The sequence below is a fragment of the Vulpes vulpes genome, chromosome 3 (assembly GCF_048418805.1).
Source record: "Vulpes vulpes isolate BD-2025 chromosome 3, VulVul3, whole genome shotgun sequence".
NCBI classification, from domain to species: domain Eukaryota; kingdom Metazoa; phylum Chordata; class Mammalia; order Carnivora; family Canidae; genus Vulpes; species Vulpes vulpes.
In genome coordinates this window covers 92,069,947-92,088,595 of record NC_132782.1, presented here as the reverse complement: position 1 = coordinate 92,088,595, position 18,649 = coordinate 92,069,947, and the positions used below count along the sequence as shown (strand labels likewise).

At 42.0% G+C, this 18,649-nt stretch overlaps 1 protein-coding gene and 1 long non-coding RNA gene across 3 annotated transcripts in view; one reads left to right on the top strand and one right to left on the bottom strand.

Moving 5' to 3' along the window:
• BCL7C (BAF chromatin remodeling complex subunit BCL7C) overlaps positions 1–18,649 on the bottom strand; it is a 47,330-nt gene that overhangs the window by 12,097 nt on the left and 16,584 nt on the right. The gene's annotated exons all lie outside the window — the stretch shown is intronic.
• Positions 9,842–18,649, top strand: part of LOC140598289 (uncharacterized) — a 55,231-nt gene continuing 46,423 nt past the window's right edge. The window contains exon 1 of the long non-coding RNA XR_012000578.1: positions 9,842–9,929. This is a non-coding gene — a long non-coding RNA (uncharacterized lncRNA). The remainder of the gene's footprint in view (positions 9,930–18,649) is intronic.

The following is an 18,649-nucleotide window of genomic DNA, read 5'->3' as shown; positions in this document are numbered from 1 at the left end:
CTTGGGAATCTTCAGTGCAGCAACTTGGTGGGAAATCTGCCAAGGACAGAGTTTGGTGTTTCTGACAGCAGGTGGAGGTTGAGGTAGGGGTTTGTGGGAACCCAGATCCTGAAATTTGACAGAGCTGGGCCACTCTACACTTTGTTGCCATGTGATTGGAGGCAGGTTACACAACTTCTTACAGTCTCAGTGGGGATAATGGTGAAGGCAGCTTCAAAGGACTGTCAGTGTTCAGGGAGTCCACAGACCCTCAGGAGGGCAGGGCACAGCAGTGATACTTTAAATTTGAAAGGTCAGATATAAATCTGTGCCTTAAAATTTTTTCCAATTCTGCCGTTACCAGGTGAGGTCCAAAATCCCCTCCCCACCCTACAAACTATCATGTATACCCCTAATGCCCAGATATCAGTGTCTTATATTATTTAGCATTAAAATAACTAGGAGTCCTTGGAGAGTAGCTGATTCCATTTCTTAAACAAGAAAAATCTACAAGCATCTTGTTGATGCCAAAAAACAAGGATATTTTCAAGCATGTTAGGGTAGTGTTACAAAGACAAATATCCTAATTTTTTTCTTTTTAGATTGTATTTATTTATTCATTAGACACACACACACACACACACACACACACACACACACATACACAGAGAGGCAGAGACACAGGCAGAAGCAGGCTCCATGTAGGAAGCCCAATGTGGGACTCAATCTCAGGACTCCAGGATCACGCCCCAAGCCAAAGGCAGATGCTCAACCACTGAGCAACCCAGGCGTCCCAACAAATATCCTAATTAAATGGACTACCATTTTCAAAGCTATTACAATTTGAGCACCCTAAAATCTATAACAATCATTCTGCACAACTGAAATATCTGGGGAAGGCTGTGAGTCTCTCACCTACTCAAAAGTAGAAAGTTCATATAAAATCTTCAAAAAGGCAATTGTACTACAGGTACACTCTACTATAGGTACTAGAAAGGTGTACTTGGTTGTACTAGAAAGGTGATGAGAATAGATATATATAATTTTTATGTTTTTTTTATAAATAGGAGAATATCAATATATGGATATATTTGTTAAAGATTTTATTTATTTATGAGAGTCAAAGAGAAAGGGAGAGACACAGGCAGAGGGAGAAGCAGGCTCCCTGCAGGGAGCTCTATGTGGGACTCCATCCCAGGACCCTGGGATCACAACCTGAGCCAAAGGCAGAAGCTCAACCACTGAGCCACCCAGGTGCCCAATATATGATATTTTGGTTCTTCTATTATTCCTCTACTTCTATTTATAAGGCATAAACATGAACTCATTTCTATCTGTGCAAGGAGGGAAGAATAGACCCAGAGAACTGTAAGCCCAGTGACCCTGGGAAAAACAGGTTACCATGACTGTACAGCACTGATACATACATATAGTAGCCAGGTAGGAGGAGATGTCAAAACTGTTCTGAGTTGATGATGTACCCATTTGTCCTGATGAGAACTAACTTCAACATACTTATTACCTCATCTCCTAAGAAAATAGTTTTCAGGGGCATCTGGGTGGCTCAGTGGTTGAGCATCTGCCTTTGGTTCAGGTCATGATCCTGGAGTCCTGGGTTCGAGCCCCACATCAGGCTCCCCAAAGGGAGCCTGCGTCTCCCTCTGCCTATGTCTCTGCCTCTCTCTGTGTGTCTCTCATGAATAAATAAATAAAATCTTAAAAAAAAAAAGAATAGTCTTCAACCTGAGGAACTTAAAAAATACTGGGCTACTGGGGATCCCTGGGTGGCTCAGCGGTTTAGCACCTGCCTTTGGCCCAGGGTGCAATCCTGGAGTCCCGGGATCGAGTCCCACGTCAGGCTCCTGGCATGGAGCCTGCTTCTCCCTCCTCCTGTGTCTCTGCCTCTCTCTCTCTCTATGTCTATTGTAAATAATAAATAAATAAATATTTTTTAAAAATACTGGGCTACAAAAACAAAATACCGAGCTACAGGTCCCATCACAAAAGATCCCCAGATTCTATAATAAGGGATTAATATTCAGGATAAAGAACTCTCACAGCTTAACAACCACAAAAGTAACAAACATTAAAAAATGGGCAAAGGACTCGAACAGTCATTACTCCAAAGAACACCACAAATGGCTAACAAGCACATGAAAAGATGCTCAACATCGCTATTAGGGAAATGCAAATCAAAACCACAATGAGAAAACCGCAAAACCACAAAAATCACACTCATTTGAATGGCTACTATTAAAGAAAACCCCAGAAAATAACAAATGTTGATGATGGTATGGAGAAATTGAAACATTTGCAGATGGTTGGCAGGAACGTAAATTGGTGCAGCTATTGTGGAAAACAGTATGGCAGGCCTTCTGAAAAGAGCTGGCAGGGAAGCCCGGGTGGCTCAGCAGTTTAGCATCGCCTTCAGCCCAGGGCATGACCCTGGAGTCCCGGTATTGAGTCCCACATCGGGCTCTCTGCATGGAACCTGCTTCTCCCTCTGCCTGTGTGTGTGTGTCTCTCTCTCCCTGTGTCTCTCATGAGTAAATAAATAAAATCTTAAAAAAAAAAAAAAAAGAAAGAAAGAAAGAAAAGAGCTGGCAATTCCACTGCTGGGTAAACAAAAATAATTGAAAGCAGAGTCTTAAAGAAATGTCTGAACACCTAGTCAAGGGATGGAACCAATCCAAGTGTCCACTGATGGATGAATGGATAAACAAAACATGGGATATTATATACAATGGAATATTATCCACTCCAAAAAAGGAAGGAACTTCTGACATGGGCTGCAACATGGGTGGATCATGAGGATATGTTAAGTGAAATTAAGCCACAAAACAAAACAAGTACTGCATGATTTCATTCATAGGAAATCATGTGTGTCAAATTCAGGTAGTCAAATTCAGAGCCAGAACGTGAAAGAGTGGGGGTCAGAAATTGGGGGGAAAGGGAAAGAGGAGTTACTGTTTAATGTGTACTGTTTCAGTTTTGCAGGATGAAAAGAGTTCTGGAGATTGATGGTGGTGATGGTTACACAACAAGATTAATGTACTCAATGCTACAGAATTTTCCACTTAAAAATGGTTAACATGGGGGTGACTGAGTGAGTAGCTCAGTTGGTTAAGCAGCTGCCTTTGGCTCAGGTCATGATCCCAAGGGACCTGGGATTGAGCCCCGCATCGGTGTCCCTGCTCAGTGGGGAGCGTGCTTCTCCCTCTCCCTCTGCCTGCTACTCCCCCTGCTTGTGCTCTCTGTCGTCAAATGAATAAATTTAAAAATCTTTTTAAAAAAAGATTTGCTTCAAAATAATAAGGGAGGAGAATCAGTAGCCATGAGTTGAAATTGTTTGAGTAGTAGGTGAGACACAAGCTGGGGGAGAAGCTGGCTCCATGCAGGGAGCCTGATGTGGGACTTGATCCCGAGACTCCAGGATCACAGCCAAAGAACACCAAACCATAGGCGGCACTAAACCACTGAGCCACCCAGGGAGCCCTATATTTACCTTTCCATTTGTTTGACATTTCCATAAGTGTTTCTTTAAACATACAAAGGAAAGAGAAAGAGAAAAAAGAAAGAAGGAATAAACAAGAAATAAAGACAGAAAAAGAAAGAAACGTAAAAGCTACCCAAGGTAACAAGAAAACTTGATATAAACAGGAACCGGGGCTAAAGATCCTCAATTTTGAATCTTCATAACTGTGCAACCTGATCCCATGTCTCTGGCCAGAACCTGCATCTTGAGCTTATTCTGAGACAGTTTCCTTTTTCTTTTGGGTCTAGTAGGATTACAAAAACTCTAGAATGACTGTAGGATTACTGAAACCCGAGAAAGGTATAAAAATTGGAACCTCAGGAAGGTGTTGGAATTAAGTACAAGAGAGAAGGTTAAATCCATGGTTTTAGCACTTTTTTTTTTTAATTTTTATTTATTTATGATAGTCACAGAGAGAGAGAATCAGAGACATAGGCAGAGGGAGAAGCAAGCAGGCTCCATGCGCTAGGAGCCCGACGTGGGACTCGATCCAGGGTCTCCAGGATCATGCCCTGGGCCAAAGGCAGGCGCCAAACCGCTGCGCCACCCAGGGATCCCGGTTTTAGCACTTTTATAATCAGTTTTGATGGCCAGGTTTTAATAAATTCTGTAATTACTCTTTGTTTTGGGTTTTTAAAAAGATTCTGTTTACTTATTTGACAGAAAGCGAGAGTGCAAGAGCACAGCATGGGGATCAAAGCAGGGAGAGAAGCTGGCTCCCCACTGAGCATGGAACCATAAGTGGGGCTCAATCCCAGGATCCTGGGATCATGACCTGAGCTGAAGGCAGGCACCTAGCTGACTGAGCCACCCAGGCACCCCTGCAATTACTCTATTTGTATATGCTTAAAGTATATGAGTAGTCAAAAGAATCCACCATATTAACTTTGTCTTTCTAGTTAAATTATTTAAAATAACTCAATCAGTTAAATTTGTAATCAGACCCTAAGTCCCCTATGGGGGGAAAAATGGCTTTCAATTGTTTCTTTTTGTTCTATAGAGTCTAATAAATTGAGCATATTTCTCTCCATCCCAGAACTCTCAAATATGAAATCATCTATCAGGGGATTCTTACCTCACATTAATAAGCAGATGCAGGTAGGACACTTGGCACAGGGCCTATAGCATAGGATGACCTCAAATCCAGTTCAGACGAGCTCATTTATGGGAAAGGGAAGGGGTGCTGGTAGGGGTGGACATCAGAGAGGCGAAGCACAAAGAGGGGCTCTCACAGACGTGTGTCTGGTTGACTGAGTAGCTGCTCGATCCTTCAGCAAATGCTAACTGCACCAAGAGGGTGCCAGGTGTCAGAGATGTCATAGTTAAAAGGAGAGGCCCACCATTTCTCCTCCTTCCAAATCCCACTGGCCATCCCTGTCTTTCAGCCACAAACATCAACCTACCTTACTTTTTCCCTTTGGGCCACTCTCATGAATACAGCTATGATGTTCCAGGCCACTGAGGAGAAGCCCTGGCTTCTGGTCAAGAGGCAGAGACTTAAGGTCTCAATTCAGGGCCTGGGACCTTAGCTAATCTCCACCTAAGTGGTTAGAAGCATGGGCTTTGGATCCAATGGCATAGGTGTGAGTGAGTGAGTCCTGACTCAGTTGAACTTTTTGTTTTGGTTTGGGTTTTTGGGCTATGTGGCTCAGCTTCTTTTATCCTTGACCTCCGTCAAGTAATGTAACATCACTAGGCCTGTTTTCTTGCCTACCTCATCAGGGTAATAATCCCTACTCAACAGGGTTCCCAGGAAGATTTTTTAAAAATATTTTATTTATTCATGAGACATAGGGAGGCAGACACATAGGCAGAGGGAGAAGCAGGCTCTCTGTGGGGAGCCCGATGCGGGACTTGATCCCAAGAACCCGGAATAATGACCTGAGCCAAAGACAGAAGCTCAACCACTGAGCCACCCAGGCACCCCTCCTGGGATGATTACATGAGTTTATGTATATATGTGATTGTATGTAATATATCTATATCTATATATCTATATACCTATATATCTATATATAGATATAGATATATCTGATCTATATCTTTATGTAGGTAGAGATATAAGCACTGAGGAACTTTAGTGGCTGTTATTACTTTAATATTGTTACTTCAAAGTTGGCTCTTTAAAATATCTTTGCTTATGGATATAACCAAATAGATTAGATCAAACCACTGACAAAAAGTGTCGTTTGTTTTCCTGAGTATTAACTCATCACCCTATTCAGGCCAATTGATGGCTATTCTAGTTCACATTTTCCCCAAATCAACAACAGATAAAAATAGATGAAGAATGTCAGAAAGAAGGTTCTGGGAAAACATGTCTCCAGAGACGACAGTGTGGGCAAGTGGTTGGAATGTAGAAGATGTATCTGATCTCCCTGGGACCAGGGCCACTGCTGAAAGCTTTTTAACCTATGCATAGCACAACTCTGCTTCCTGGTAACCAGAAATCTGTATAGTTATTACAACAGATTTCCAATAGATGGCAGTAGATTGTTTTAAGGAAAGGGTACCTTTTCCTAATTCATGCAATCATGTTAGGAATTTATGAACCATTTGAAGAGTTGATTGTCCAGATGAGAGGGCATATAACATACTTTACTGCCTTGTGTACCAGGCCAGGATCTAAGAAACCTATGGCAGAGAGAAACTGCCTTCCCACAAGGTCTAGAGCAAAGATGAGAATTCCTGGTGTGGTAGACAGAATTCTAAAGATAACTCCCTAAAATTCCTTTTTCAATCAAACACTAAGCTAGGCACTGCTGCGAAGGGATTCTGAGGATATAACTAAAGGTGTAATTAAAGTTCCAAGACAGCTTATGTGAAGATATGGAGATTATTACCCCATCAACTAGTGACTTAAAAGCAGAGTTTTCTCCAGCAGAAAAAGAAGTCAGAGACTTGAAGCAGACTTGAAGCAGGAGGAAGACTGAGCTACTGCTGGCTTGAAGATGAAGGGAGCCCTGGGATGAGGAATGTGACAGCCAGCAAGGAAACATCGAACACAACCCTACACAGCAAGGAATTGAATATGGCCAACCACCTGAACTCCTTTGGAAGTGGATTCTTCCCCCAAGCTTCTAAGTAAGAACCCAGCCCAGCCAACACCTTGACTTTGACCTTAAGAGACTAAGCTGAGAACCTCGTCAAACCAAGACACTGAGCAGAGAACCCAGCAAAGTCCATAGCACCTGTAAAGGGGTGTTGGTTTAAGCTGCTAAATTTGAGGTGATTTGTTATGCAGCCAGATAAGACTAATAGGCTTGGTTTCATGAAAGAGCTCAGTGGAAAGAACATGGGAACAGAACCCCTTCAGGAAAGGACTACAGCATAACATTGGTGGGGAGGACACATTTTCCCCACTCCCAATATTTCCTTACACATAGAGGGAGGACAACTGGTCTATACTCCTGCCTTTCCTCATCTCCTGGCTTACTTACGAAGGAGAAATATATTCATATACCAGTTCCTTCCTCTACTTTTCCTTGAGGGTACACCGGCTGGCTGAAACTTGGGTTCTCTTCTACTCCTCCACCTTCCAAGTTTTACAAGGGGAGAGTGGTCATGGTCCAGTGCTGCCAGTGACAGTAGACAAATAAATCATTCATTCTGGGAATTAATAACATGGCTCAGAACTCAAGAAGGGGGGTAAAAATATGGGATCCCTCCTCCTTCCCTGACATGTAACCCTGGAAGAGCCTACCTAACCTGCTCACCTGGAAGGGAGCTCTATAGGTAAACTGCTTACAGTTGACTGTGTGCTGCCTACATAAAAAAAACATATGCCAAAGTTCTAACCCCTAGTACCTCCAAATGTGACTGTATTTGGAGAGAGGATGTTTAAAGAGGCAATTAAGTTAAAATAAGGTCATAAGGGAGGGCCCTAAACCAGCATGACTGGTGTCCTTAATAGGGAGAGATTAAGACACAGACACAAATCATATGCAGACACAGGGAGAAGATGACCATCTATAAGCCAAGGACAAGAGGTCTCAGAAGAAACCAAGCCTGCTGACACTTGGATTTCAGACTTCTAGCCCCTAGGACTGTGAGAGAATAAATTTTGTTGCTTCAGTCACCACTGCGGCACTTTGTTATGGTAGCCCTAGCAAACTAATACACTGGCCCCCATACCACTTCCCTTTTGGCAAGGACCTAGTATCCTGTCCTGGCTGCTAAGAGTAAAAAAAAATCATGAACAGTTAAAGAAAAGCTAACAGCCCACCTAAGGGGACCACGCCGGACCCCTGGATGAAACAGTTCCAATTGAAATAAAAGTTGTTTGAAAAGGTCTGTTTAAAAAAAAAAAAAAAAAAAAAAAAAAAAGGTTACAAGAGTTCAAACTTCCTTGTCACCAGTCTTCTAATCCTATTCCTTCTGAGTCCCAGACCATCCAGCCAAATCATTAGCAACTGCCCCTGAATTAGTATAGTTGTGTACTTCTGGCCCTTTCTCATGCCACACATACTGAACAACCAAAAGCACTGCTTGAAGTTCTGTCCACTGCAAGGATTTTTCTTCACCGCCATCCTTCAGGTTCACCCAAGTTGGGTTGCGGTCCCACAGCTGTCCCTGTCAGGTCACAAGGGCATATCAGATAGACTCATCTGTATAGGCTTGAGTTTTTTCTTCCTCAGTCAGCTGGGAATAAGGGCCACCCCAGCATGTCACAGGTACTGATTGAGGGAGAAAAGATGATGCAACAGGAATCACCTGCTCGTGTAAATGGCTCATGCCATCTGGATCTTTCCAAGCCTGGTCTCTTAGATATCATTTTCACTTGATAATACATTACTGCTGTTCACACCCAACCATACGGTTATATTGGCCAGACAACACTTCATTTGTGATGGGAATCTCAGGTTTCATGGTCACCTGAAGTCACCCAGGTAGGTGTTTGATTCCTACCAAGTCCCAATAGCAAACCAGAAACTGTTTCTCAAAAGAATGGTTGTCTGCAGAAGAGGGCCTCCATTTATCAAATATCCTGTGAGTCTTTGCTTTAATTTTGCTATTAACGAATACTGACTGGTTTCTGCTAAAGGATCCATATGGCATCCCTGTTTGCAATGGACACTTTGGGTGTCACTTGCTCTGCTAGATCAGCACCAAATGATAGGGCAGCATGTACATCAGCCTCAACTGGTTGTAGGGTCTATTCTTATTCTGGTCCCTAGTCAAAACTGACCCCTCATGGTGACTCTATTGATGAGATATGTTATTTCCAAAATCCATGGGCCTACCAACCTTTGTGCATCTTTTGGAGTAACTAGTTGTATAAGGCACAACTCGTATTTCCCCTTGGAGAAGACATCCTTGCATATTCTAGACCACTGAATTTCTAGACACTTTCCTGAGTTGGTAGGCCCCTGAATTTTTTTGTGGAATTTATCTCCTACTTTCTAGTTTGCATTTGTCTTACTATGGCAATTAAAGTATTTTTAAAAAATAAAGTATTTGTTACTTCCTGCTCATCGGCTCCAATAATATTGCCAATAGAATGGATCAGGGTCATGTTTTGTGGAATGCTAAGGTGATCAAGATCTCTGCATATTATATTATGTCAGGGTAGAACTGACATAGCCCTGAAGATACATGATGGCCCTGCCAGCTAAAAGGAAAGTGCCCTGGTGAACCCTTCACACCGTCACTGAGAGGAAGCCAGGTGATGGCTACATGCCAAATATCCAGGGCTGTGCTGACTTTCCCTGGGAAAGACACTAAATCTGGGACAGTGGCTGCAAATGGTATCATCACCTGACATAAGTTCATGATGGTCCCCAGTCATTCTCCAAGATCCATCTGACTTCTGCACAGGCCATACTGTGGATTAAGTGGGTATGTGATAGGTCTCACTACGACTGCTTCTTTCAACTCTTTGACTGAGGCATCTGTGGCATGATGCACTTTTTCCTGGGATGTGGTATTTTTACTGGGTTGTTTTTGTAGAGAGGGGAAATTTCCAAGGCTTTCATTTAGTCCTTCCTACTCTGTTGGTTCCCAGTCTATGGATAAGAGAGCCTATATGGGGATTCTGCTACTATGTCAGTTTTTAATTTATTGCCTCTCATCTCCAAATTCACCCTCCAGTATCTGCCCTGAGATAATCAGTTGGACTATTTACGCATTTCTTGGCGCACTGAACGTGTTGTTAAGCTTTGCCAGTAGAGGGCACCCGAGGGCCATTGAACGAGGAAAGGGATGCCCTTCCTGGTTCTAGTTCTGTTGAGGTTTCAGTTTTCTCGTTTTTTTGCTGCGCAGTTTTGCCGCATGTATGTGGGCACATCCTTGGATATGTGTCCAGAGTAAGGAGTCCTTTGGTGGACCCCATAGATCCCAGCTTGCAACCACCTTGCTGCACCTCCTCTTCCCGGACTCAGACACCAAAAGCCGGAGACCACATGCTGCCTTTGCGGTAAGTGGATTCTTTACCTCCTCCTTTTACACACTCACCCACCCGTCTTGACCCTCATACAGCTTTTTCTAGCAATGAAGTTCTGCAGAGCAAGCTCTGTCTGGCCCTTGACTTCTATAGCGATTTGGTTTTCTCCTGCACTGTGCTCTTTCTTTCTTTTTACCAAATGCACTTTCTGTTTGACTCCCGCAACGGCTTGGCTTGCTACAGCGCTGGGCTCCTGTGTTGGCGCAGTTTTCTCCAGCACCAGGCTCTTGCATAGTAGTCATGCCCTGGCTCTTGACACCGGTAATGGCACGACTCTATGCAGTGCTTAATCCCTGCACTAGCAAAGCTCTCTCGCGCCCTGGGCTCCTGCAAAACACACTTCCTATAGTCTTAGTTCCAGCAATACCCAGTAATTAACAACTTCACCTGACACTCTAGAGGACAGATTTCCAGAAAGTTCTATTGTGGGGGATACATTGCTGACTTTCCTGCCATGCCCTTACCTTTTTTTTTTTTCCTAAGTTTCATTTACTTAAGTAGTCTCTATACCCAGCATGGTGCTCAAACTCACAACCCCAAGATCAACAGTTGGATGCTCTTCTGACTAAGCCAGACAGGAGCCCCTCTGCCAAGCCCTTTCAAATAAAGCCTGGATATTACCTGGTGGAAGAGGACACTTCTATGGGTGTTCTATCTCAGCCCTAGGGATAGGTAGCTGATCTTTATGCCTGCTACTTCTATATTCTTTAGAATTGTCTTTATTTTATTTTTAAGATTTTATTTATTCATTCATGATAGACATAGAAAGAGGCAGAGACACAGACAGAGGGAGAGGGAGAAGCAGGCTCCCTCCCGGGAGCCTGACATGGGACTCGATTCCAGGACTCCAGGATCGTGCCCTGGACCAAAGGCAGGTGCCAAGCCGCTGAGCCACCCAGGGATCCCTAGAATTGTCTTTAGCTCTCATTAGCCTATTCTCTAATATTCCAAGCCCCTATTAATAATTCTTTATGTTAAACTTTCCCATTGTGGCTTCTGTCCCCTGATTGGATCTTGAATGATCTAATAATTGGTACTGGGAGTGGTCCTAGGAGACAGACCCACAAAGATGGGGTTTTGCAATTGATTTGGCCACACCCGGGCTTCAGCAGTGCTGAGTTCTTTGCCAGTGGGAAATGGTATGCTAATATTCCACAGTATGCAGCAGCATCACAGTTAAAGCTGTCACCTGTGGTTGATTGTTGTTGTGATGAAGCACATGCCTTAGAAACCCAAATGACTTCTACCCTTGACTACAATGGCAGTAGTAATGACTAATGACTGTGGAGTGGGACGAATTCTTTTCAGTGCATCTGCATGATCACAGAAAATGACAAGCTCAGGTCTACTAACTCTCAACACAAGTCAGTCTGAGAACCAGGGTGCTTCCATGACAGTCCTAAAACAATCTCTTAATGACATAGATCCAGTGCTAATACTGCTAAAAGTCAAACACAAAATGTGATTGTGCAGGTTGCTGAATTATAATGACAGTTGAATTCAGTATTATCAAATTTGTAATGGGAAAACTAGGGCATTGATCAGGAAAGAATAGGTTCTAGAAATCTGGAATAGGGGGCAGCCCGGGTGGCTCAGCGGTTTAGCGCCACCTTCAGCCTAGGGCATGATCCTGGAGACCTGGAATAGAGTCCCACGTCAGGCTCCCTGCATGGAGCCTGCTTCTCCCTCTGCCTGTGTCTCTGCCTCTCTCTCTCATTTCTGTGTCTCTCATGAATAAATAAATAAAATATTAAAAAAAAGAATAGGAATCTGGAATGGTGCATCTGGTTGGACCCAAATGAAGTGGACAGTATTGGGCAGCCTGGGTAGCTCAGCGGTTTAGCACCCCCTTCAGCTCAGGATGTGATCCTGGAGAGCGAGATCGAGTCCCACGTCCAGCTCCCTGCATGGAGCCTGCTTCTCCCTCTGCCTGTGTCTCTGCCTCTCTCTCCCTCTCTCATGAATAAAAAAATAAAAATTTTTAAAAATGAAGTGGACAATATTAAACTTCCAAGTCATTTTGCATCTCTCTTGCCGGGGAAATAGCTTACCTTCCTGTCTGAAGAGACCAGCCTTCCTGTCTGAAAACTGTGATAACTTCACTTGAGGCAAGTCCCTTAACAAAGGATGCTCATCCCCTCAAAATCTATCACAAGTTCCCTGTTGCCATCAGACCTTTAACAAGATCTTTAACAAGGAACAAATCTTAGTATGTTCCAGGAGGAGAGGTACACACTACAGTCCAGGAGAAAACAGTTAATATACCAAAAAGAATTGCAATATGTTGCTAATATGTTGGCAGAAACCTGGGAAGTGTGTGAAAATGGATTCTCGGGGTCTTAGGCCAATGAGAGTAGAGCACTAAATAGGGCCAAATGCATCAATATGGGTGTATTTACTAGGGATTCCAGACTTTTTATTTTGTTTATTTATTTATGAGAGACATATAGAGAGAGGCAGAGACATAGAGGGAAAAGCAGGCTCCTGGCGGGGAACCTGATGCAGGGCTTAATCCCAGCAACGTAGGATCACAACCTGAGCCAAAGGAAGATGTTCAACCACTGAGCCACTCTGGCATCCCACCTTTGTATTTTCTGATAAGAAGTCAGGTGTATAGGCTCCCTGCTCACTGGGGAGTCTGCTTTGCCTTCTCCCTCTGCATGCTTGCTCTCTCTCTCTCTCTCTCTCTCTCTCGTTCTCAAATCAATCTTTTTTTTTTTAAAGTCAGCTGTTAATCTTATCGAGGAGCCCTTGTACATGATGAATTGCTTTTTTCTCTTGCTGCATTCAATATTCTCTGTCTTTTAAAGTTTGGCTATGATATGTTTAGATATGAAACTCAGTTTATCCTATTTTGAGCTTCTTGGATATGTAGATTTTTTTAAATCAAAATTGGGAGGGTTTTGTCTATTATTTCTTCAAATATTCTTTCTATCCTGTTCTCTCCTCCCCTCTGGGACTCTCATTATATGTATGTTAATACACTTGATGTTGTCCCACAAATTTGTGGGGTGCTATTCATTTTTATTCATTCTTATTTATGTTCCTCAGACTGAATAATCTTAGTTGGCTTGTCTTGAAGTTTGCTGATTCTCCTGCTAGGTCAGATCTGCTACTGAGCCTTAGTGAATCGTTCATTCCAATTATTGTACTTTTTAACTCCAGAATTTTCATTTTACATATATATAATTTATATTATTATATTTATTATATACAGACTGTACATATGTAATTTTATCCACTTATTAATATTCTCTATTTGATAAGACATCCTTATACTTAAAATTTTTGAGACATGATTTTAGTTCTTTGAATATATTTATAATAGCTGATTTAAAGACTTTTTCTAGTAACTTCAATGTCTAGACTTCCTCTAGGACAGTTTCTTTTTACTGTCTTTTACCTTTGCATGGGACACACTTTCCTGTTTCTTTCCATGTCATAATTTTTTGTTGAAAGTGACATCTTAAATATTTTAATGTGGCAACTCTGCAAATCAGATTCCACCCCTCCCCAGACTTTATTGTTGTTGCTGTTTGTTTAGTGATTTTCCTAGAGTAATTCTGTAAAAAACTGTATTCTTTGCTGTGTGGCCACTGAAGTCTCTACTCAATTAGCTTAGTGATCAGCTAATGGTCGGACAGAGATTTCCTTAAATGCCTTCAACCAAGAAGTCTCCTGTGGGGCCTTGTGTGTGTGTGTGTGTGCAGTACTGCTTTAATCTTCACTTCTTGCTTGTACAAGACCCTCAAGGTTAGCTAGAGGTAAGAGCTTAGGATCTCCTCAGGTTTTTCCTGGGTATGCACACAACCCTACATTTGCTTATGAATGTCTAGGAATTTCCAGTAATATGCCAAAGCTTTCAAGGGCTTACATATCTCTCTCATTCCTTTTAAGTTGTTTGGTCAGCTTCTTGTGACCACAGACTGGTACCAGTCACCTTAGGCAGCTGAAATGTTAAACAATTGCCACTGATTGTTTTCTACACGTGCCCCAGAGTTATGGCCATTAGCATAGATAGAATTCTGATTTAGGTCAAATAAAGACAAACTCTGAGAATAGGCTTTCTGGAGAGCTAACAGGTCAAATAGTGGCACTTCTCTGAGGATGGAGCTGTTGGAAAGCTTCAAACCTGTTCTGCCTTCTCTGGTGGCTGCTAAGCCATTGGTTTTCACAGCTCCCTTAGTTATAAGGCTTTTAGTTTTCAAGGTTTCTGTGGACCTGGAGAGAGGAGAATGGGACTAGGGCAAGTTAAAATTTCACAGAGTTCACTGCTCTCATTAGAATACAGCTATTTTTCTTAAATAAACATTCCTTCAATTGGAGCTAACCTTTGGTTCATTTCCAGAGTTCTGAAAAAGCTTATTTTGACAATGTTTTTGCAGAGTTCTTGTTGCTTTTATGGAGGAGTAGATTTTTGGAAGTCTTTACTCCACTATTCTGGAAGTGTTTCTCTCCTGCTTGATCTGTCTATACAATAGGAGAAATCATAGGTCTGGCAGCCAAAATAAGAAGTGGAGAGTCACAGCCTCTTAACAGTTCCCAGACACAAGTCAATCATAGACCGAGAGCGCCTTGACTGAAGGTGATGCTAAGTCTCCTAGAGGAAGGAACCTGCATCACTGCTGCAAGTACTTATCATAAACCTTCTTCCCAGCCTTCCCCAGAAGGACCTACAGCTATTTAGTAGGGTATCTATGCACTGGGGAAAGAAAAATCCCAGATATTTCTGGGATTATTAGACATTTGGCTCTAAATAATAAGTATTCCTGGGGACCTAAAATGCCACTGTGGTCCACCATTCAAAGTAGGGGCTTACTGCAATCAGGTGATAGATGGAGTCTTTTTACTCCAGGCCAATTAGTAGGCCCAGGTGGCTCATGGGTCAGCCCATGCTGTGGTTATTTCCTCAATGCCTGAATTTATAATTAGAATAGATACACTTGGTAATTGACACACACAAATGAGAGACTCAAAGATGCTGGAATAAATCTTACAACACCTCAGACATATAAAGGAAAGGAAATCATGTCATTACATGTAAATTTTAAGGACAAATCCAAAAGACCTAACATGCAAATAGGAGTCCCCTAAGAAGAGAAAAGTAACGGATGGAAAGGGAGATTTGAGCCTAGGGATTAAAAGGAATCACATGAATAAAGATAAGTATCTAGACATTGCCTGATGAAATTCCTGAACTTCAGAAATAGAAAAAACAATAACAACAAAAAACTTACAAGCTTCTGGACTAGGTTATTTAAAAAAGGAATGAGAATCAGACTAGTTTTAAAGCCACCCATCTGCAATACTATGAGCTAGAAGACAGTAGAATACAGACTCTAGGAGAAAAGAACATAAGCCAAGAATCAAAAATGGCAATCATATCATTACCCAGCCAGGGCAAAAGAAGGACATCTAGCATACAAGATTCAGTGCATATATCATGTGCATGACCTTTCTGAGGGAAGTGCTCAAGAGATCCTCAATAATGATGGAGAGCTCGGGAAATGACAGATGAAGAAGTGAAGTAGCAGAGGTGAGCAATGAATCTTGCAATACATACATACATACATATAAATATAGTTCAGCTTAAATGTTAGCAGTAGACTGGGAATTTGTGCTTTCTTAAGTGTTAAATAAGGATTCTTTTGCATAAGTGATTAACTTTAATGAAGAACCTAATAATAGATGAGGACAAAAAAATTGTAAAGTATCTTAGTAGTACTCTAGGAGAGTGAGGAAGGTCAGAGCATTCTAGAACTATCATCTTTTTGGGGATTTGTGAAAGAGAGGGCAAGTAAAATACTTGATGAAGGAGAAAGATTATGACCATGCACTGATAAAACAGTTTAAAAACAATTATGATTGGGATGCCTGGGTGGCTCAGTGTTTGAGTGTCTGCCTTTGGCTCAGGGCGTGATCCCAGAGTCCTGGGATCAAGTCCCGCATCAGGCTGCCTGCAGGGAGTCTGCTTCTCCCTCTGCCTATGTCTCTTTCTGTGTCTCTATGGATAAAATAAATAAAATCTTTAAAAAAGGTAAAAACAATATTATCATTGGGAAAAAGAAGATAAACACTAGCAGGTTCACAAAGAGGGGGAAAGTTTAGTAAATAGAAAATTGACCAAACCCATAAAAGTTTTTTTTTAAGCAAACAGGGAAACATTAATGAAAAAATGAATAGTAAATATAAAATTAAGTAGCATGAAAAAAGTATGTAGATTAATTCAATAAATAGGAACACACTGAATTAATATCATGACAGAACTTGTCAGACTAAGTTACTTTTAAGATCTGCTATAAGCAGAAGAAAAAGTTAAAAATTCCTTTAATCTGCTATAAACAATTTATATGAAACATATATAAAACAAAAGTGAAAAAATATCTCAAATAAATAGATGGACAAAACAATTTCAGGCAAATGCAAACAGAAAACATGATTACGTAGGGAGTTTGCTGAGATTCTGGCAATGTTTATTTCTTGATTTGGACAATGGTGGGTAGATTACTTTAATAATATTATGCTAAAATGTGTATTTTCCTATGAATGTTTATGCATGTGGATGACATTTCATAACAGCAATAGGCAGAATAATCACCCTTGCTCTAATTCCTAAAATGCCCATGTCCCAAACCCCAGGACCGGAGAATGTGTTACTTTACATGGCAGAAGAGACTTTGCAGATGTGATTAAGTTAAATACCTTGAGATAGGGAGATTATCCTGGATTATCCAGGTGGCTCAGTATAATCACAAGGGTCCTTAAAAGCAGAGAACATTTTCTGGCTATGGACAAAGGGAGATGTGACAGTGGAAGTAGGGTCACAGGGAAGTGACATTGCTGCTCTGAAGATGGGGGAAGAGGACGATAAGCCAAGGACTGTGGGTGGCTTCTGGAAACTGGAAAAGGCAAGGGAGTGGATTCTCTCCTAGACTGTCAGAAGGAACATAGCCTCACCCCCATCTTGACTTCTGAACTATAGAATTATAAGATAATAAATGTGTTGTGTTAAGGCACTAAATTTGTAGTAATTTGTTACAACAATAAAATACTAATCCCACAACAAAAAAAGATTTTTTTTAAGATTTATTTATTTATTCATGAGAGATACAGAGAAAGAGAGGCAGAGACACAGGCAGATGGAGAAGCAGGCTCCCTGCAGGGAGCCTGATGTGGGACTCGATCCCAGATCCTGGGATCAAGCTCTGAGCAGGAGGCAGATGCTCAACTGCTGAGCCACCCAGGTGTCCCCAAAAAGTGATTTAAAGATTTTGCCTTCCTGGGTAGCTCAATAGGTTGCGCAACGGACTCTTGGTTTTGGATCAAGTCCTGATCAGGGTCTGCTTCTCTCTCTTCCTCTGCCCCTCCTGCTCATGCTCTCTCTCTGAAATAAATAAATCTTTTAAAAAATTATCTTCTTGGGGCAGCCCGAGTGTCTCAGTGGTTTAGCGCTGCCTTCAGCCCAGGGCCTGATCCTGGAGACCAGGGATGGAGTCCCACGTCGGGCTCCCTAGCAGGGAGCCTGCTTCTCCCTCTGCCTGTGTCTCTGCCTCTCTCTCTCTCTCACGAATAAATAAATAAAATCTTTAAAAAAAAACTATCTTCTTGTTAGGACTTTTGCTTCACCTTCCTTCTCTTCTCAGCATCACTTTTAATTTAGTTTTCTCATGACCATAGCTTTGTGAGGCAGCAGTCAAGGGGAGAGAACAAGTGGAGAAAGCATCAAACCTGAAGGGGACTTGCTGAGTAACTCAGCCTATTGCTTTCCCTCTCTGAGCCCATAACTTTTAATTATTTTAATTGGATTTGTAATTATAATTATAAAGTGAACAAAATATTTAGCTAGGCATTGTTCAGGAGTATAATCCTTTCCCAATCACAAAGTCTGCTTACACAAAATTCTTAAATATGTGGCTAACTACATACCTCTAGCATCCTCAGAACTTATTACAATCAAGTCTCCCCTCATAACTTTCCTAACGCTCAGGGCTAGGACCACCCTGTTGAGAATCCTTGCTATGGAAAGTTGGGTTCCTAAGCCTATCAGTGATTTGAGAGAGAAATGGTTCCTTTACTCCGAATGAACTGCAGATGTGGCTGCCCCTTGAATTAAGGAGACACCTATATAAGGCCTTGACTTCTTTAACTGGGACTTCTCCCACCATGGGGGTTTGGAGGCATGTAATCATTTAAATTGGAGAAAGGGTACTGTACTATAATAAGTAGAGGCATTTCTTTTTTTTTTTTTTAATTTTTATTTATTTATGATAGTCACAGAGAGAGAGAGAGAGGAGAGAGAGAGAGAGAGAGAGAGAGAGAGAGAGATAGGCAGAGGGAGAAGCAGGCTCCATGCACCAGGAGCCCGACATGGGATTCGATCCCGGGTCTCCAGGATCGCGCCCTGGGCCAAAGGCAGGCGCTAAACCTCTGCGCCATCGAGGGATCCCAGTAGAGGCATTTCTATAAGGAAAGGGAACTGATCTTTATTTCATTATAAAAGCAGTGTACGTGCATTGTAGAAAGTTAAGAAACACAGATAAACAAAAATAAGAGTAACACTATAGTTATACCACCTAGTGATCCCTATTGCTAACACCTGGAATTGGTCTTTTCTAAGAGCCTGCCATGGAGACTAGTAGAGATTAGAATGTCCATGACTGGGATCCCTGGGTGGCACAGCGGTTTGGCGCCTG